At 38.3% G+C, this 13208-nt stretch overlaps 1 protein-coding gene across 4 annotated transcripts in view; it reads right to left on the bottom strand.

Moving 5' to 3' along the window:
* tspan9a (tetraspanin 9a) overlaps positions 1 to 13208 on the bottom strand; it is a 191615-nt gene that overhangs the window by 144776 nt on the left and 33631 nt on the right. For 3 of the 4 annotated variants that reach the window (XM_015353235.2, XM_015353234.2, XM_069192161.1), the window contains one exon: positions 3226 to 3273. The exons of the other annotated variant lie outside the window; for it this stretch is intronic. The gene's annotated coding sequence lies outside the window, so the exon portion shown is untranslated. The remainder of the gene's footprint in view (positions 1 to 3225; positions 3274 to 13208) is intronic. 4 annotated transcript variants of the gene reach the window in all.

Below are 13208 nucleotides of genomic sequence, written 5' to 3'. Positions count from 1 at the left end.
TTACTGTAATTAACAAACAGGTGGCATATATTTTTAATAGTTAAACATGGCTCAGCAATAAATGTAAAACCAGCTTACACTTATATACAGTAGCTGTATCTTATGATGCACATGCAACACAGGCTCATTTAAGTAGTATGTAATAATTATGAAATGCATAAAGGTGAAATCCAATGAGGATTTCGGAAACAAGCAGAAACACTATGATTTGGGAACAACACGAGGCTGAAGTAATATAGCAATACTTCACACTCATACATTTATTCAGGATAAGAATGACAAAGCTGTTTTTAACAAGGAGAGTAATTCTGTGTTTTGGGTTATTTTGGGTCAAGGTTGAGCCTTCCTTCTCAGTGAAGCAGGGAGGTTTGTGCTTCAACTCAACAAACAACAGAGACTGGTGGCATTGCCATATAGTATGAGAACACAACCATCCAGAACAGGTTTTTTTTTTAAAAAAAAACAATTGGATCTCTTACAGTACCACAAATTGATGCGATCTATATAAAGCATTTCTGAAATAAAGCCATAAGATTGTAACCACCCCAGACACAAATCATTCTCAACTCTATTATTTGGCAGGCAGTACCACAGCATCAAAACCATCAGGCTCAGAAACATCTTTTATTCCCAAGCGGTACAATATGTGCCTTGAATAGCGAATGGCTAACTGCAAGACGACTTCTCGTCACTACCATCGACTGTTGAATATGGCATGTTTGCACTACATACTGCATATTTTTCTAATATTGTACAGTATATTGTACAGTATATATTGTATGTTGTACTGTGTACCTGAAGGTCCTGTCTTTGCAGTACTCACCTACCTCTTTCACTTATGGCTGTATTCACCTACTGTACAAATACACTGACAGAACAAGCACAATTAACAATTTCAATGTACTTGTTACAAATAGCAAAACTTTGAACTTGAACTCATAGCATTATTATGCAATGACGTAAGAAGTTCTAAACTTGTATTTGGTTTTGTGTTTGATTTTTGTTTTGCACTGGATTTGCCCTTTAAGCACTTTTGGATTTAAAGAATGCAGTCTCAAGCCTGGATAATCTTACATTTGTAAAATTCAAAGAAAAGGCAGAGACTGGTAAAGTTTGCAATTCCTGTCAAAATATCTTCATTTTTCAATATCAATTTTTCAAATGAATTCACATTTTCTCATCGCTTCTGGGTGGCAACAATGGCAAATTCTTTATTAATAACCTAATCTTTCCAGATCTGCAGAATCACTTTATTCCTTTTCTTCCCCACTTACAGTATTCCCAGACAAATCACCCCTGCAGGGGCTTTCTAATGTAGACAAATTGACTAGATGTAGCAGAGATATTTACTCATAATGTTGAAGTTCATTGCTTATTGCCTACCAGGCAGAGGTCACTAGAGCACTATTAAGTAAAACAGCAGCAATTTCTAGCTATCTCCACCAATGACATGGTGACCTCACATGCTTAGGCTTAAAAACAACCCAAATTAACCCACAAAAAAGTTCATTGATGACACTGCAGTTGATTGTTCTTCAGTTATAGTACTGGCATAGGCTTGGATAAAATCATCTAACAAAATTTGGAGTTTAAAGTTAATTAATTTTATACTTGCTTTGTTATTCTAAAATAGACATTTATGCAGGACAAAATGATACTTATTTCCTTCTGCTGCAAATCCAGACATCCTACAGGAAGTACAGTACACCAAATTGAACTAGTTTTGCCTTTTTGTTTGGTTTGAAATAATTAAGATTGTGACTTTTCCCTTTTTCTTACTTTGCTTGGACAAAAGCTAAGAACAAGATTTGCAATAATGGAAAACAATTCAACTAAACCTGGTCTAAATGCTGTAATTTCACATATGGAATATACAGTATGAAGCAAACCTTTCCCTAAATACATTGACACAGTAAATGCAAAGTTATTTACAGGTATTGTATTCTTTTTGAGGGCGGCACAGTCAGCACTGCTGTCTAGCAATGCTGGGGCCCTGGGATCAATTCCAGGCCTGATGGGTTACCTGAATGGAGTTTGTTCATATATGTGCATGCTCTCCCCATGATCATATGGGTTTCCTTCGGATGCTCCAGGTTCCTCTTACAGTCAAGACATAATGTACTGGCGGGTTAATTGGCTTCTGGGAAAACTGGCCCAGTGTGAGTGTGTACTGTATGTCTGTGGCTATATCTGTGCGTGCCTTGCAATGGATTGACACACTATCCAGGGAGTATCCTGCCTTGCGTCCGTTGCTTGCTGATATTTTGGCTCACCCGTAATCCGGAACTGGATGAAGTGGTTAGAAGATGGATGGATAAATGGTATTTATTTTTACATTGTTTCTGCATTGTACCTCTGAAATAAGCCTGCATAACAGCTTTTAAGTTTCATGACAGAATCTAATATTGAGTGGATTATCTTGTAAACATCTATGCTGATTCTTTTGTGCTCAATTATACTGTATACTGCCATATAAAGAAAATAAAGATTTGAATACTGCTACTATTTACAAAGGTTTGATATCTCAATCTTGTATTTGCACATCATCACTAGTTGTATACTGTATATTACAACTTAATATTCAAGGAATATGCATATAGTCAATTTACAGATCTTACGATCCTTGTAACACATTAACTCACTTCTCATCAGGTATTTACCTACAGACTACAACATACAGTACGAATAAATAAATGAATAAATAAATAATTAAACAATTCTTTCTATATGCACTGCATAAGGAAACTCTACACCCCCTTTCACAATTTTCATCCTTTGTTAACATATAGCCTGGAATTAAAATGCATACAACTTCAAAGTGAAATTTAGAACAATAATCTTATGACACTTATGCGAGATCAATTTTAAACCATTATTCAGTGTGAAAAAATGAACATTGGATAATGAACACGGAAATCCCTGATTGAAATTATTGTACATGTTTATTGGTTCTGACAACAAAACTAATATACATTATATGAACTATTTTTGATCCATGAAGCTTTAAAGTACCTTGTCCCCTATTAATTCTTATGAGATTTTCTTAAAACTATTAAAAATAAATATTATGAACATTAGCCCAGAACACTAATCTAATGAAGAATCTACAATGATTGAAACAAAATCAAATTTTAGTGGCCCACTAGCAAAGTTTACACAAATCAAAAAGAAGAAGCTACATTTTAGAAGAGGCAGTACTTAGACAATAAAAATGTGACCTCTTACCTGCTCTCAGATCTCAAATCAGAGTAGCTGAAGATCAGGGGATCAGTCCTAAGGCAGAATGAAACACAGGGTGATTACAGAAGTAGCTTTTCTTAATTAATAAAGGCTATGAGCTGTTTCATGGACAAACTGTCGTTTCTGGCAAACTAGCAGAAATGCAGCAACATGGCATATAAACAAATAGTTGAGGTTCAAAAAGAAAGCAACAAGGTCTGAGACAGAAAAGTACTAAAATACAGCAGAGAAAAGTCCAAGAGTATGCGAGTTTGATCTTGGATTTCAATGAAGACAAAAACAAAAGTAACATTCCTCGATGTGGTAAACCACATACTGTACTACTTTACATACAGCAACTTAAAGAAAAGTTGGTAACAATTGAGAATGTTTAAAAGATGTTGAAATATGCCTCATGGCTGCCATATTGATGTACACAACATACAGTGCCTTGCGAAAGTATTCGGCCCCCTTGAACTTTTCAACCTTTTGCCACATTTCAGGCTTCAAACATAAAGATATAAATTTTTTATTTTATGTGAAGAATCACCAACAAGTGGGACACAATTGTGAAGTGGAACGAAATCTATTGGATTTTTGAAACTTTTTTAACTAATAAAAAAATGAAAAGTGGGGCATGCAAAATTATTCGGCCCCTTTACTTTCAGTGCAGCAAACTCACTCCAGAAGTTCAGCGAGGATCTCTGAATGATCCAATGTTGTCCTAAATGACTGATGGTGATAAATAGAATCCACCTTTGTGTAATCAAGTCTCTGTATAAATGCTCTGTGATAGTCTCAAGGTTCTGTTGAAAGCGCAGAGAGCATCATGAAGACCAAGGAACACACCAGGCAGGTCCGTAATACTGTTGTGGAGAAGTTTAAAGCCGGATTTGGATACAAAAAGATTTCCCAAGCTTCAAACATCCCAAGGAGCACTGTGTAAGCGATCATCTTGAAATGGAAGGAGTATCAGACCACTGCAAATCTACCAAGACCTGGCCGTCCCTCTAAACTTTCAGCTCAGACAAGGAGAAGACTGATCAGAGATGCAGCCAAGAGGCCCATGATCACTCTGGATGAACTGCAGAGAACTACAGCTGAGGTGGGAGAGTCTGTCCATAGGACAACAATCAGTCTTACACTGCACAAATCTGGCCTTTATGGAAGAGTGGCAAGAAGAAAGCCATTTCTCAAAGATATCCATAAAAAGTCTCGTCTAAAGTTTGCCACAAGCCACCTGGGAGACACCCCAAACATGTGGAAGAAGGTGCTCTGGTCAGATGAAACCAAAATCGAACTTTTTGGCCACAATGCAAAACGATATGTTTGGCGTAAAAGCAACACAGGTCATCACCCTCAACACACCATCCCCACTGTCAAACATGGTGGTGGCAGCATCATGGTTTGGGCCTGCTTTTCTTCAGCAGGGACAGGGAAGATGGTTAAAATTAAGGGGAAGATGGATGCAGCCAAATACAGGACCATTCTGGATGAAAACCTGTTGGAGTCTGCAAAAGACCTGAAACTGGGACGGAGATTTATCTTCCAACAAGACAATGATCCCAAACATACAGCAAAATCTACAAAGGAATGGTTCACAAATAAACGTATCCAGGTGTTTGAATGGCCAAGTCAAAGTCCAGACCTGAATCCAATCGAGAATCTGTGGAAAGAGCTGAAAACTGCTGTTCACAAACGCTCTCCATCCAACCTCACTGAGCTCGAGCTGTTTTGCAAGGAAGAATGGGCAAGAATTTCAGTCTCTCGATGTGCAAAACTGATAGAGACATACCCCCAAGCGACTTGCAGCTGTAATCGCAGCAAAAGGTGGCTCTACAAAGTATTAACGCAAGGGGGCCGAATAATTTTGCACGCCCCACTTTTCATTTTTTTATTAGTTAAAAAAGTTTCAAAAATCCAATAGATTTCGTTCCACTTCACAATTGTGTCCCACTTGTTGGTGATTCTTCACATAAAATAAAAAATTTATATCTTTATGTTTGAAGCCTGAAATGTGGCAAAAGGTTGAAAAGTTCAAGGGGGCCGAATACTTTCGCAAGGCACTGTATTAACACAAAAAAAGTCCAAATTCTGCTGTTATATTACCATCTTTCCAAAATGGGCAGTGTTTTTTATTCTCCTCAGCATCTATGACATCTCATAAGAGTGAAAGATCAAGCTACCTTGCTTTCAGCTTGATCAATAATTTATTTCCAACAAACATAGTTGAACAACCTATTAGGGTTATGCTGAAGCAATGTCTTCCATTTTTTAATTAAGGGTGGAGGATGAATATAACATTTAACCTTTCTGTATTTTTCGTGTCATAAATATATCTTATTTTTTCAGAAGCCTTTTGATATTTCCTCATATATATGATATTTCCAAATAAATCACAAGCAGTAGGCATAGGCCCAAGGTATAGCATGTGTTCGGATTGAGAACTGGATAATGGATAGATAAACTGAGTAGAGATAAGTGATAATTACCACAGGAATCTGAATAAGGACCAATGCTTTCCCAATTTATGTCAATAAACTAGATCCTGGTACTCTTAGTAAACAAGTGAGGTTGACAGATGGTACCAAAATAGGAGAACTGGCAAACAGGGCAGAAATTGAGGCAGATTCAAGACTGGACCAACCCAGTCAAGTTATGTTTATGTAGATAAGGGAACAGCATTAGATGCAGGTAGCAAGAATAAACTATGTATTTAAAAGAGACTAATAATGTGAGGATATATGGTTTATGTAGAATTAAAATCAAGTGGTATTATGTTAAATACACACTTTATAAAAAAAATTGGAACTAGAGTCCGTCCAAAGAAGAGCAACTACATATATTTCTAGGCTTAGGTTCAGGTTTTTTGTCATATGTAGCCAAGTTCAATGAAATGCATGCTCGCATTTTTTCCTCACATGTCAAATGACATAACAGATAACATAAAGAGGACAATGTTGACATATATAATGACATAACAAATGACATCACATTCATGGAGATAGGAAAATGGAAATAGCTGCAGCATTCAGATAGGGGTGGTCTGAAAAGTAGTGGCAAATATTTTGAGTTCAGTGCAAAAACAGAGAGATGTAAGTGGGCATAGGAGGACTTCAGGAGCCATATGGCTGTAGAGTGAATCTACAGATCAGGCCTTTTCAACTCCTAAGTCTTCTGCCAGAAGGAAGAAGAGAGGAAAGTGCATTCCCAGGGTGGGTTTGATCTTTGATTACATTTACAGTATGTACAGTATATTCTGTGCTGTTCTGAGGCGGTGTATGATAAAGATCGTCTGGATGGAAGGGAGTTATCTACCACTGATGACCTCAGCTGTCTCCACCACCTTCTGTAGTTTTTCATTGTCATGAGCTTAGTAATTGTCATAAACTGTGATGCATCCAATGAGAATGCTTTCTTTAGTTTTTCTGTAGAAATTCATATTTGTGAAAACATACTATACCAAATATCTCCCGAGTCACCTGAGGAAATAGAAGCACTGGTGTGCTCTCATGATTACTTCGTCTATGTGATTTGACCAGGTCATATATATGGTGATGTGAATGCCCAGGACTTTGAAGCTGCTGACCATCTCCACAGCTGCACCATTGATACAGACAGGGGCATGGCTTTCTCCCTGCTTTCAGAAGTCAACAACCAGCTCCTTAATTTTGCTGATGTTGAGGGAGAGGTTGCTGTCCTGGCACTACACCACCAGGTCCTTAACCTCTTTCCTGTACTCTGTTTCATCATTATTTGTGATCAGACCTACAATGGTGGTGTCATCAGCAAATTTAAAGATGGAGTTGGAGCTATGTCACACAATCACGGGTGAACAGAGAGCAGAGCAGGGGACTGAGCACACAGCCCTGGGGGGCTCCTGTGTTGAGGATCAGCGTGGAGGAGATGCTGTTGCCTATTCTCATAGACCCAGTTACAGAGAGAAGTAAGAAGACCCAGGTATGAGAGCTTAGTGACTAACTTGGATGGGATCATAGTATTAAATGCTAAACTACAAACTATGAATACTAATCTGGCGCAGGTGCTTATATTGTCTAGATGAGCCAAAGTGCAATGGAGATGGCATCAGCTATGGACCTATTATTTCTGTACGCAAACTGAAGTGGATCAAGATTGTCTGTGAAGCCTGAGTTAGTGTGCCATTACTAACCTCTAAAAGCACTTGAATATGACGGATGTGCTACTGGGCGATAACCACTTAGACACATTAACTTTTTTTTCTTGTGTACTGGAATAATGGTGGTCCTCTTACAGCAGGTAGGACTGCTTAAATAGTGAGAGGTTAAATATATCTGTGAAGACCCCAGCCAGGTGGTCTGCGCAGGTCTTGAGAACACAGCCAGGTAACTGTCTGGGCCGGCTGTTTTGCAAGTGTTAAAATGTTTAAAGGTTCATCTCAAGTTGGCCACAGTGACAGAGAGCACAGAGCCAGCAGGGGCTTAAGGGACTTGCACAGGTGATTTTGTGTTCGCATGTTCAAAAGGTGTTAGTAACTGTGATTCCACTTGGTTTCACTTTAAAATTCATGATGGCCCGGAATCCTTGCCACATATGCCAAGCATCTGAGGTGTTAAGACTGCAGTTCTAGCTTGCTCATACTATACTTGCTCAAGTTTTTTTGTATAGTCACCAGATTTAAAAGCCCAGGATCGGTTTCTGAATGAATTAATTTTGGTTTCTGCTTGGGGAAAACGTGGATTATTTTCATAGGTACACAGGCAACAACATACAGTATTTCATGATAAATTCTGCAATGAGTGTTTTGTTCTCATTCAGGCTGGATGATGCGTCTTTGAACAAGGTCCAGTGCACAGACTCAAAGCAGTCTTCTGTCTCCCTGGACCAACATTGTATCATTTTCACTACTGGTTTCTCACGCAAAGATGCAAGGGATGTCTTAATGAGTTAGTTCCCCCACCCCTCACAATGCTTCCTTAACATTCAAAGGGCTCATTCATTTTACTGAACACAAGACATCCAGGGATCAGGGACTTTGACACCTGTGTGTGTCACAGTAGAGCATGCCCCCTTGTCACAAGTGCCAGACAGTTGCAGGCTGAGTATTTAGTGGTTTTCTCTTCCTTTACCACTGCCTGAAACCATAAATGGCTTACAAACTTCAATTTACACACTGAGGAGCTGACACTCTACTAGATATTTTTGGACATTTGGTTTCTTTTTTGATGTTTAACCAAATGTGCACCAATACTACCAAACCATTCATGCATGTGTTTTTAATGAAAGGGAAGAGAAAGAAGAAAATCATTTCCAGTGGCAAAAAAGTCAGAGGGACAGCAATGTTTGCATGAAGTACAATAAATCCAAAGCTACAGCAGAAAGGTCCACACTTGCTCTCTGTTGTAATGAACTAAAGGTGGTAGCCTGAAAACAGACTTTGCCATTACACAGATGACTGGATGCTAAAAAAACTTACTTTTTAGGAATTATTTGACAGGGCTGTTTAGTGTTCACAAATACAAATACATACTACCTTCACTAGGCAGGAGTATTCCGAGATGGATTAAATACTCTGAAAACCACAAGTGCCAGGATTTTTTCAAATAGCAAGTTTATTAACATTAATGATAAAATAATAAAAGTAAGTAATCTGGAGTGATGTGGCATTTTGTTTCATACTGATTTTTTTTCCTTTCAAGCGCAGAGTCAGCCTGTAATTATTTTCCTCTCTGTTGTGGTGAAACCACAGGCAGTAGAATATAGATTCAACATGGTAACATACTTAAATCTTTTTCCATATGATGTTCCCCATACCCAGCATTTTGTCACAGTGCCCTTATGATCTTCAGTAACAACAACAGGCCACTTTCTAAAGATTTAACAAAATATTAGCAGGCAGAGCATCACACAGGGCCAACCAACTGCTATAATGGCAACCCACTGAAGTTAAGCAGGTGTGAGCCTGGTCAGTACCTGGATGGGAGACATTCGGGGAAAAACTAAGGTTGTTGCTGGAAGAGGTGTTAGTGGGGCCAGCAGGGGGTGCTCACCCTGTGGTCTATGTGGGTCCTAATGCCCCAGTATAGCGACGGGGACACTTTACTGTAAACAGGCGCTGTCCTTCAGATGAGATGTAAAACCAAGGTCCCGACTCTCTGTGGTCATTAAAAATCCCGGGGTGTTTCTTGAAAAGAGTAGGGGTGTAACCCCGGCGTCCTGGCCGAATTTCCCATTGGCCCTTACCAATCATGGCCTCCTAATAATCCCCATCTATGAACTGGCTTCATTACTCTGCTCTCCTCCCGACCGATAGCTGATGTGTGGTGAGCGTTCTTGAACACTATGGCTGCCGTCACATCATCCAGGTGGTTGCTGCACATTGGTGGTGGTGGAGAGGAGTCCCCATTACCTTTAAAGCGCTTTGAGTGGAGTGTCCAGAAAAGCGCTATATAAGTGTAAGCAATTATTATTTTTATTATTAGTATAATATATTATGGAATTTTGTTTACTCCTATTTATATTATTTTTTCAGAATGTATTTCTTCCATTTATAAAAAGCTAGGGCTAATTTAAAAGGACATTGCTACAGTACATCACTTACTGAAAGTTACGTGAAACTATATAACTGTGGCAAAATATTATCTTTGCCTCATATGACAATATTTCTGAAGTAGTGGCAGAACAACATTTTTTAGAAAGAAAAGAAACAGCAACTAGAATAGTTTGATAATTCTACTCATCGCCGGAGAAAGGCACTATATAACCTTGCCCAGTGCTGCATAATCTAGTAATCACTACACTTTACCCTGAGATATTTCAAATTCAAAAGCCTCTAGAACCACAAGACTAGAGCTTGGCAGGAGATGAAAGTGGAAGTATTGAAGCATTACAGCAAGGGTTGACAAAAATTGTAGACCCTGTAAATCTTGCAAGCAATCAGTCAAATGTTTGTTTTTACACAATCAAGACAAAAGAAAGAATCATTATAAATCCCCTTACAAAAATACACAAACCTTCCCTACCCATGTCACTGTTCAAAAGGTTCAGGACAAGAAACGATATGCAGTAGATCAATTAAATTAGTCTGTGCCCCTTATTGGTTTCATCAAAGTAATTTAGATGAGAGTAAAGACACAGATAAGGAAAGGAAAACTTCAGGAGGCTCTAGCCACCCTCAGTCATTGCCTCCAGGCTTTTCTCATCTGCAAATCTCATACCACAAAAATGAGCCTTCAGACTAGTAGAAAAATAGTACTCATTAGTGGTCAGGTTTTGACTGGACGATTGGGGATTACCACATTTAACATTTAGGAGTACGGGCCTGAGTCACACATGCATTGTCACGAAGTAGCTGAATGCTACTTTGGCCAGCACCCACCTCCTTTTCTGCTTGACAAAGCTCCTCAGCTTTTCTCACCAAATTTCCTCTAATGCTGCCCACAAAGAGATAATCTTTGGAACCAAAGAGACAATTCTGTTTATTTAGGGTCTTTCAGTGCAGCACATACATTCAGCTTGTTCCAGTTGCAGTTCAGAGTCTACAGTCAAGCTGCCAAAGCTTCAGAGAGCGTCTCACCTGTGTGCAGCAACCTTTTAAGTCAAATCATCATAGATGGTGATTGGTCATGACATCAACATGTATAGTGGCCTCCCTATATGGCAGGTTCCTCATTGGTAGATGCCTCTGTCCCCGTCAGTGAATTTCTGATGAGTGACCTTTAGCATGGGTTGTAGTGCAGATGTGTCTCCCCCCTGGGGTTGCACACAAAAAAGGCGTTGATATGGAGAGTGGAGGTGTCATAATGAGCCGAATTTATGATGGCCTGGTTTGTATCAGCAAACCAGCCCCTCCTGCTTATCAGACTGCAATCTCGGCAGCATTCCCAAAGAGCTGGCCCAAAAGAGTTAAGCAGCCAGGGTCATTTTCCGTTCAAGGCAAGAGAAATATTATTATTTATACTCTTTCTGAACACTTAATTCTAAGCATAATAAGAGCCTGGCTTCTACACTGATAATGGGAATAAGCTGAATTTTAGTGAGATGCTTGTTATAGTCAAACTGTAGAAATGTCCCTACCACAATGCAAAATGACCTTCTCCTGTTTATGAAAACAACAGAAAAATAAAATAACCTTTGAACCCCAAGAAAAATTCCAATAACTCCCTAAGAGGATTTTAATAATGGACAGAAAGCTTGTGGCTTATTAAAAATTAATTTACTGTTAAAAGATGGTGGATATAATTAATTAAGAAATACAGGGCTATGCGTATTTACAAACTTTTCTAGCTATAAATACTTACTTCACCGTACAAGATAAGGACAAATATTCCTGCTTCGGACCTCCATTCATCAAACAATCCTTGTGTTTATGACTCATTTTCACTATATGGCTGAAGATCAATTGGACACCAATGCACTTCTGAATTTCAATTATTTTTTTCAATGTCACACCTTCTATAAAAATACAACATTAACTGACAATTTCTCTGCAAAACTGTTATTATTAATAATAAAAGTTCTCCTCAACAAGGACATCTCCATTAAAACAAAGAAAAATATTTAAAATATATGCCTGCATTCAATTAACATGAAGATGTCCAATAATGTACAGCACTGAAAAAGGTGATTAGCACTAAAAGGTGCAATAAAGCCAGGACCGGCCAACTGGATCTGTTTCTTCTGCTTTGAGTGAACATGATTAGAGTTACAAGTTCACAAGAAAAAACGTTAGCCTTTTCTCTTGCTTAAATGGTAAATATGATACAACAACATACAGTATATCTAAGTGCCTTTACTCAAAATCTAAAGTCTTTAAATAACTGAAGCAATCTGATCATTAAAAATTTAGGTTTGGCTACTTTGAATCCGAGACTGCTGACTTCTGCAAGGAATGGCATATATTTGCACTACAGGTTCTAAATAAAAAATTGTGGACAAAAGATTTAATGGGTCATTCAACAAGGCCCAAATGGTCTCATTAAAACAGTAGGACCATTTCTTATAGAAGAAGCGGTATTCTTTTCATTCCTCATATAAAAAGTATTTTTTTTTTATTTTCAGTTGAACCCCCTGAGTTTTACACCATTATTTATAATGACATTACTGGCAAAGTACCACATATTTTATATGTGGTGAGATTTGAGTTACTAGACAGTCACACCTGTAAAACTCTACCTGCTCATTATATCAAAATGCCTTTTCGGCAGCTTCAGCAGTCATCTGCACGGCTCATTGAGTTGTATGGTTTTGGAAAATAAGTATCCAGTCCATGTGTCTTAAATTATTTAGAAATGTTAACTGCCATTCGACATCCCAAATGAGTCAGTTTTGCTGTTGCATATAATTCTGGACCACATGTTGTAAGGGTCACACCAGCAGAGAATCATAATATCACACGGGCTTTACAGCAGCTCTTGTTAATTATTCCCTGAAAGAAGGAAATATCGCTTAAATTGATTTGATGAATTAAGAAAAATTGAAGTTACTACTGGGCATATTTTGTAACAGAGTTCAAAGATGGAAAAATGTACAGAGTTCCAGGCACAGCTAAAAGTGATATTGGAAAATCCAGAAAAGCATATTTGCGATAAAACAATGCCAAATATTTTTGCAGTTCTATAATGATAAAAGCAGAACTTAACAATTAAGTCAAAACTAACAGGTGATTAACCATGCTAAAGACAGTAAACTAAATTAATGTTTCACACATAGATTTTACAAAAGAAGATATCAATAACATTTCCTATGCTGTAGAATGAGCTCTTTCACTATTTTAGTATTAAGGACATTGAGAAACTCCAGGGGGTAGAAAAGCCTAAATCTAATAAATATCAGGGGCCTGAAGGCATTTCCCCAGCTGGACTCAAGGAAATGAGTAATGTTCTAAATTGCATGTGGGGGTAAGTGCTCTGTGATGGACTGGCATCCTGTCCAGGGTGTAGTGTTGCCTTGTGCCCTATTGCTCCAGGATATGCTCTGTTTTACCAGAAGTCACAGATGACAATAGGATG

Source organism: Lepisosteus oculatus, chromosome 7 (genome assembly GCF_040954835.1).
Source record: "Lepisosteus oculatus isolate fLepOcu1 chromosome 7, fLepOcu1.hap2, whole genome shotgun sequence".
NCBI classification, from domain to species: Eukaryota; Metazoa; Chordata; class Actinopteri; order Semionotiformes; family Lepisosteidae; genus Lepisosteus; species Lepisosteus oculatus.
Note: the sequence above shows the minus strand (reverse complement) of the source record. Positions and strands in the feature narration are given on the sequence as shown.